Source organism: Sciurus carolinensis, chromosome 1 (assembly GCF_902686445.1).
Source record: "Sciurus carolinensis chromosome 1, mSciCar1.2, whole genome shotgun sequence".
In the NCBI taxonomy this organism is placed as follows: domain Eukaryota; kingdom Metazoa; phylum Chordata; class Mammalia; order Rodentia; family Sciuridae; genus Sciurus; species Sciurus carolinensis.
The window spans coordinates 194861336-194869999 of record NC_062213.1 but is presented as its reverse complement, the minus strand read 5'-3'; positions in this window follow the sequence as shown (position 1 = coordinate 194869999).

Below are 8664 nucleotides of genomic sequence, written 5' to 3'. Positions count from 1 at the left end.
GACCCTATCTCTAAATAAAACACAAAAAAGGCCTGGGGATGTGGCTCAGTGGTTAAGCACCCCCAAGTTCAATCCCCAGTGCCAAAAATTAAAAATAAAAAAAATAAACCTTTTCTCTTTTTCAAAAAGTTGATTACCTCAGGTATTTTATCACAGCAATAGAAAGCTGACTAGCACACTGAAGAACAGGAAGTGAACAGGTAAATCTGCCTTCCCTGGAAGACTTTTCCAGCCAGGTGTGGCTGCCTGGGAAGATTGGTCTTTCCACAACACACCCAGACTCACCTGCTGCCATCATGGGAGACAGCAGTTGTCCCAACCTTTGTTGCTACAGGATGCAGAACTCTACTCTGTGTTCCATTAGAAATGACTTTGGGACATATGGCACACTCTTCCAAACTTTTTCAACAACATGGGTAGAAAATTTTTAAAAAGAAGAAACTGGAAAAAAATATGCCAAGATATTAACATCAATTAAAGTTCTACTTATTTGGAATATGAATGATTGCTTTTCTCTTGTACATATTTGTGGATTTTTAAAAAAATTTCCAAAACAGTAAAAAACTAACAAAAAAATTAAGAAAAAAAATGATATAGCAAAATGGTTAAAGGTCTGCGCTTTGGAGTTGAACAGGCTCCAAGTCATGTGACCTCGGGCTAGGTATTTCATTATTCTGAAACTCAGTTTCCTCATCTGTTCAATGACAATGACAATATCTACCCTGGGGGATTGTTATGGGGATGGAATGAAACAATGTGACATCAAAAGTCCACTGTTTGACCCTCAGGTCTCCATAAATGTCACCTCTTCAACTTTATTAAGGGTGACAAATTTTGGTCCTGTGAGGATGGATTTGATTTTTGTAGAGTCAACAGTCTTTTAAGACAAATTTGTTGATTCCTTTAATGTTTATTACTGTATACTAAGGCTGGGACCAATTCCTGGGAACACATCAGTGAATGAGACACAATCCCTGCCCTCAGGGACCTCTCAGTCTCAGTGGGAAAGTAAGGTTTTTTTGTTGTTTTGTTTTGGCTCTGGGGTTTGAACCAAGGTCACTTTACCACTGAGCTCCATCCCCAGCCCTTTTGTTTTATTTTGAGACAGTGTCTCACTAAGTTGTTGAGGCTGACCTCAAACTCATGATCCTCCTGCCTCAGCCTCCCAAGTTACTGGAATTACAGATTTAGAGATTATAGTACTTCATGGCAAGTGTCACCCAGGGGGAAAAGCCCTGGGAGCAAGTGGCAGAGGGAGGGAAACTTGCTTCAGGACAAGGCTGCTCAGAGAAGGGGACATACCAGCCACGGTTCTAGAAGAGCTGACCAGTTAGCGGTACACAAGAAGGCTCATCCAGGTAAGGACTGGGGTTCGGAGAGGGGTGAAGACCAGGCTTGGCTACAGGGTGGGCCCAGTGGCTTTACACTTTAGTCAGACTGAGGAAAACACTCTTCAGAGAAAGATTCCAGGAACTATTTGAGCAGTGTCCTCTTGGAAGTATGGACTTCTTTGTCCAGGGGCTGGGACATTCGTTTAAAATAAAAGCATTTCGTTTTTCAGCTGAGGCTCTGGGTCTGCAGAGCAGCTCACGCTGCTGTTCAGCACTGTCTGGGTGTCTTCGGATCCTACAGCGCAGTCCCAGATTCCATGGAAATAAATAGAAGCATAGATGGTCCCACAGCTCTGGCCGGTTGCCGCTGGCTGCTTATTAAACTGCATGAATCTTTAGGGTTTCCTTTTACACAGCTATAATGACAGACACTGGGGGTACTTCAGTGACTGTGTCTGAGATGAAGCCAGAGCATGTTGTTCAAAATAAATAGAGGGGCTGGGGCTGGGGCTCAGCGGAAGAGCACTTGCCTAGCATGTGCAAGGTCCTGGGTTCAATCCCCAGTGCCTGAGGGAGGGAGGGAGGGAGGAGGAGGAAGGGCAGGCGGGCCTGGGTTGTAACTCAGTGGCAAAATGCCTGCTTAGAATGTGCAAGACTCTATGTTCCCAGTAAAGTCCCACGCCTTGTAATATTTTGTATTTGATTTTATGGGCACAGAAACCAATGAGGAAGGAACACTCAGTTTGTCATGTATATATTTTTTTGTGGGGGGAGGAGGAGGAATTAAGGGAGGAAAAGTTAAAACTCTCTGACTGAACAGGAAATAGCAAATGTTACATTAGTGATCTATTTCTGTGTAATGAATCGACCCCACATTTAGTAGCTTAGGACAAGGAATGTTCATGGTCTCAGCTTCTGCTGGCCAGAATGGGGGCCGAGCCAGGTCCTCTGTCTCCAGGTCTCTTATAAGGTAGCCATGGAGGTGGCGGCCAGGGCTGTCTCCTCCCAAGACCCCGCTGGGCGTGACCTGCATCGAGGCCAGCCCATGCTGTTGTTGGCGGGTTTGGTGCAATGACTCAGTGCCCTGCTCTCCCAAGGGCAGGGGACAGGGTGGCTGGCTCCTCTTAGAACATGCCGGCAGGACAGAGGGTGAGGGAGCAGGACAGAAACCAGCGCCTCTGGTTAACCGCCACGGAAAGCAACCTGCTGCCACTTTTGACACACTGCATCCTGAGAAGCAAGCCGCTGAGGCCAGCCACACCCCAGAAGGGATTGCACAAGGGCACAAGTATGTGGGCATTCTTGAGATGTGGACACTGAAAATGCCCGCGACCGAGTCAAAGAAAGAAAAGAGGAAGGAAGCAGAGGAAGGTGACGGAGGGCGGCCTCACAGGGCCGGCTGGGGAGGAGCTTGCCTGCTCCAGGGGGGGCCCTGAAGGTAGCAGGGTCAGCGTTGCACCTTAAATAGCTCCATCTGCTGAAGCAAGAAATAAAAGGCGTAAAGAAAACTGTCAGAGGGCTGGGCTGGGGCTCAGTGTGGAGCGCTTGCCTTGCGTGTGTGAGGCCTGGGTTCCATCTCAGCACCACACGAATAAATAAAATAAAGGCATTGTGTCCATTACCACTAAAAATATTTTTTAAAAGAGTAACATCTTTTTTTAAATTTTTTTTAGTTGTAGATGGACCTTTATTTATTTATCTATATGTGGTGCCGAGGATCGAACCCAGTGCCTCACACATGGTAGGCAAGTGCTCTGCCACTGAGCCACAACCCAGCCCAGAAGAGGAAAGAAAGAGGAGGGAGGGAGGGAGGGAGGGAGGGAGGGAAGGGAGGGAGGGAGGGAGGAAGGAAACGATCAGAAAAAAAGATAAGTAAAAGAATGGAGGATTCTCCTGGGCTGGGACTAGGCTTGGGGAGAGCAGGGAGAGCAGCTGGCTTCTTCTCATTACGAGCCTTTCTCCAGGCACTGCCAATGGGGGTTTTTGGTTGGCTGGTTGGTTGGTGGTTGGTTTTTGTGGCTCCAGGAACGGAGCCCAGGCACACAGGTTCCTACTGAGCTATATGCCAGCACCGTCCGTGGTTTTTTAAACCATGTGTACAAATTACTATTATTCCCAAGATTTTTTAATTAAAAAAAAAAAAAAAAACCAGGAGGATAAAAAAGGAAGGAAATGCATCTAGCAAGGGCTTGGCGTCAGTTCTGGGGGTGACTGCGGTAGTTGGTTCCGCCGGGAGGGACGCGAGGCGGAAGCTCTGAGGTCACCTTCGGGCCTCTGCACACCTTCCCTTTCTCCTCCCCAGACGGAGAGACTGGTGTGATAGCAAGTTTGAAGCCTGTCACCTCACCTTGCCTCACGCCTTCCTCTCACCTTGCCCTTGGACATGAGCCTGCCCACTGAGGACTTATATTCCCAGATGGCTCTTAAACAAGGGCTGGGAGGCTGGGCGCGGTGACGACTTGGGAAGCTGAGGCAGGAGGATGACAAGTTCGAAGCCAGCCTCAGCAACTTAGAGAGGCACTTAGCAACTCCATGAAACCCCGTCTCAAACAAAATACAAAAAAGGGCTGGGGATGTGGCTCAGTGGTCAAGTGCCCCTGGGCTCAATACCCGGTCCAAAAAAAACAAGGGCTGGGACCTGGCAGGCTCTAGCTGGGGTGCTGGAGACTCTAAAGTTTAAGCATCACAACCTCTATCCTCACAGAGCTCAGACTTTAGAGGGGGAGGCAGAGAACCATCATAGATAGACTGGATCAGTCTATCCATAAATCATGGATAGACCGAATCTAGTCCAGTCTGGAGAAGCTCAAAGAAGCCTTCTGGGAGGAGGTGACCCCAAATAATTCAGTACTGCTGAATCATAGAGGGCAGGTTAGGGGAATCAGCAAGAAAGACCCTAGGACCAAATAGTGAGGAACCTTCCCTGCCACGCTAAGGCGATATCTCGGGCTTCATCCTGAGGGCATCGGGTGACACGCCGTGTTTGTTCTTTGACAATCACTGTAGGGCAGCAAAGGCAGCAGACTGCACGAACCACTGATTGCCGGAACTTCTCAACAAGGCAACGACTCCTGGCACCGCTGCCACATGTTCCGTCCATCTTGGCCCAGGCAACATGGAAACCTCACTGTCTACCATGGTCTGATCAAAACCCCAAAACCTCCAGCCCAGGAGCTTCGAGGAGCAGGACTGGGATCTGGCTGCAGTCTTGCTCTGTCAACAGTTTTAGCAAAATCCCCTTCCACCTCAGCGGGCAATTTAGAGAGAGCATTTCTGAAACGCTCTGTGGATGAAAGATGTTGCTGCTCTGGGGAGATGTGTCTGTCTCCTGCCAGCAGGGGACGGAAAGCGCTGAAACGATTCCAAGGGACACGGTCCAGAGAAGGAAGGTCAAACAGCTCTCTACAGTTCTCTTTGTCTCTCTCTTTTTTAAGTCTTGGCTTTTCCATTTTTACATTAGCAGCAGTTTTTTTTTCCTCTCCCCCATAACCTTTGGAAGGTTAAATGATGCTTCTTAGAAATATTATATATTTTACCAAAATTCTGCAGTCTAACCCACCTGCAGGGAAAGGCACAGGATGACCACACAGTGGAGTTTAGACCAGAAAAGGACCCTGTGGCCTCCCCAGCACGCCCCTCACCCCCCTCCTCCTCTCACTCTTTGGTCTGAGCAAATCAAAGCCTGCCTGGAACATATCCGATGTGTAATAAATGTTCTGTGAATCAATGAGTCTCTCTTAAAGAATTTTAAATCTGCAACATAAACATATCTTAGCAGAAAATCATTCTCTGTCCTAATTTTCACTTTCTTGGGGTACCATGCCAGAGACAGGAGAGGTTAGGGGGGAATCTGGGAATGACCCCTGTCCCCCACCATACCTGGGTGCCACTAAGGAAAGACCTCCTTCCTAGGAGAAGAGACAGGGATGAATGAATCAGGACCATTGTCCCTAGGACAGGCCCACCCTGGGCCCCTACCACGAGAAGACTGTGTCTGTACCCTGAGGAATGAACCCGGGACCCCGCAAACCCCGCCAGAAGCCTCTTTGTGCAGAAACCCACCTGCTTGCCTTTCATTATGGATGTCTGCCAAAGAATCGAGCTTCAAGCCGCGCTCGGCTCAGAGCTGTCAGAAGCAACTTAGATTTTTCTACAGAAGGAGACATGAATGAGTCCAGCGTACAATGGAAGGTTAATTAACAGCAGTCTGCAGATTTCATTTCCAGCAGGTGGTTACGCATCACAGGTTCTTAAGTTTGTTCGAAGCTTAGGGGAACAAATCCAGAGGCTTATGAACAATGCACGCCTTAACTCCCGACAGCCAGCACAAGGTCCTTTAGCAAACATGGCTTACACCTGAGTGTCATCACAGACCACCTGGCAAAAGCTGATGTTCCAGAAGATCAGAGAAAATCCTTGTAGTTAAAATACTAAGTATCCCAGAGAACCTTTCATTCCTTCTCTGTAAGCACTAAAACGAAGATCTGTGATGGCAGCCACAGCAGATAAACAGATTCTAACTGTGAGACCCTTGCCCCAGCTGAGTTTCCATGGGCGAACCTGTAATCCCTGCAGTCGAGGTTTCCAGCCTTCTCCTCCTCCGGTTCTCTGATGGGATCATTTCAAGAGTATTCAAAATCATAACTTTCAATTGTCTAAGATAAAAAAAACTGTCTAAGATCAATCGTAAAATCAAAAATAATGTGATTTCCATTGTGACTCTATAGATAAATTGAAAATTCCTCTATGTCTCTCCCAAATAAACATGACTGGATTTCACAAGGGCCCGCAATTCCTCCATTCAGGAAGAGCCTTGTGAGAGATCAGCGCATGTACTGCGCTAGCATAGTGGTCCACCTGTCCCTGGCCAGGGGTCCAGCCCATAGCAGCACACCTGGGGATCAGGACTCTTCAGAGATTGACACCCGCTGTCTACATGTCCCTTGACTTGGTATTTAAGGAGAAAGAAAGGCATGGAAAACTGGTGCCTTTCTCTGCCCTGGCCTTCTTTCCCAACACCTTCAGAAGAATCAAAGCAAGGACTGCCCAGGGTGGGGCTGTCCCTTAACATTGACTAACCCAAAATAGTGGAATGTACATCTTCAGTGTTAAGGAAAAGGGCTGATTCAAATGTGTACAACTTTAGGGCAAAGTTCAACTCCAGGTTTGTGATGAGACAAAGTTCATGATTCAAATGAAGTTGTTTTAAACCATCAAGTGCCAATGTAGTTTAGTAAACTGTGACCTTTATCAGGTTATTCCATTGTAGGCTCATTTTTTAAAAAATTTGAGACCATGAGTGAATTAGACTGAACTTTCAAAACAGTCTTCATTATATTATAAAGGTTTTCATTTAAAACGTTTACTAAAATATATCACACAAGGGCTGGGGTGTAGCTCAGAGGCATGCACTAGGCCCTGGGTTCAATCCTCGGCACCAAGAGAAAAGCAAAATATTACACACAGAAAATTGCAGGAATCATGGTGTACAATGAGCGAATTTTCATCACGTGACCTTCACAGATCTAGAAAGAGAACATCATCAGTACCCAAAAGTCTCTTTCCGTTCCTTTGAGAAACTACTCTCCACTGTCCTGACCCCTAACACTGCAGATCAGTTTCAACTTTACCTAAGTGGAATCAGTATTTACTCCTTTAGGTCTGCCTGTATCTCATCAGTGTGTTTACAAAATGCGCCCATGATGCTGAATATAGGGATGGCTGTTAGTGCTCCAATGAGGAAGTACACCACGATTTATCCAGTCTACTATAGATAGGCATTGGGGCTACTTCCAGTTTCACACAATGTTGCTCTGAACATTCTTGGGGAACATGTGTATGCATTTCTGAGCAGCCATAGCGAGGAGTGAAATTACTGGGTTCCCATTTGTATATCTACATGTACCTATCTCACATATTTACACATATGTATGTTTAAATCCACCATTTCAAAGGTAGATCCCTTTGCAGTTGCCTGATTTCTATACTCAAGCTTCCAATACTTACACAACCATGCAAACAGCCCTGAAATAAATGGGGTAGGCTGTGCCTTTCTCCTCAAGCAATGCAATGTGGGTCTCAGATCAGATAAATATCTCCTGGCCCTTAAGTTCCCCCAATCACAGCACAGATACATGGCCACACCTTCAAAAAAGTTCTATCTGTCTTTAGGGTCTTTCATTCACAGTCAGCTTTCAGGTAACGAATAGAGGTATCTAAGACTACAGGAACATTTGAAAAACAGCAGTGCCCCAAAATATACCTCCTCAGCTCAGGGATGACTTGGTGCCTGGTTAAAAAATAACCCACCAAACTGCAAATTGATGCAACCACTCTGAAAAGCAGTATGGAAATTCTTCAGAAAACTTGGAATGGAAACACCATTTGACCCAGTTATCCCACTCCTCACACTTACCCAAAGGACTTAAAATCAGAATACTATAGTGATACAGCAACATCAATATTTATAGTAACTGAGTTAACAATAGCTAAGCTATGGAACCAACCTAAGTACCCTTCAATAGATGAATGGATAAAGAAAATGTGGTACATATACACAATGGAATATTACCTGGTCAAAAAGAAGAATGAAATTATGGCATTCACTGTAAATGAATGGAACTGAAGGCTATCATGCTAAGTAAAATAAGCCAATCCTCCAAAAAACAAAGGCTGAATGTTCTCTCTGATATTCGAATGCTGACTCACAATGGTGGGGGATGAGAAAGACAGAATGAACCAGACATAACTTTCCTGTGTTCATATATGAATACACTACCAGTGTAACTCTACATCATGTACAAGAGTATGAAGTTATACTCCATGTATGTATGTCAAAATACATTCTACTGTCATGTAGAACCAGAAAGAATAAAAATAAATAAATAACCTACCAAACAAACAAACCATGTAGACTTTCTTCGGATCCCAATTTGAATAACTAATACAAAATAATGAGGAAATTTTAAAATATTCACTGGGCATTGAATGATATCATGGAGTTAGTGTTAATCTTTTTAGAGGTGATAATTTTTTTAAGTTGTCTCTTAGAAATAGACACTGAAGTATTAAATGAATTAATCGGATGTCTGGTTTAAAATAGTGGAGCTGGGGATAGGAAGGCTTAAGTGAAGAAAAACAATGGCTATTGGTAACCGTTGAAGCTGGATGACGGGTAGTGGAGTTCACTATATGATCCTATTTTTGTGTATACCTGAAAATTCCATTTTAAAAACAGGGCAAAAAAAGAAAAAAGAAACTGCTCAGTAATGAATCTGTTTATCATCCACTCCTAACAGCGGCGTTGGGTAAAAGGGCTCTGCCTTAAACCAAC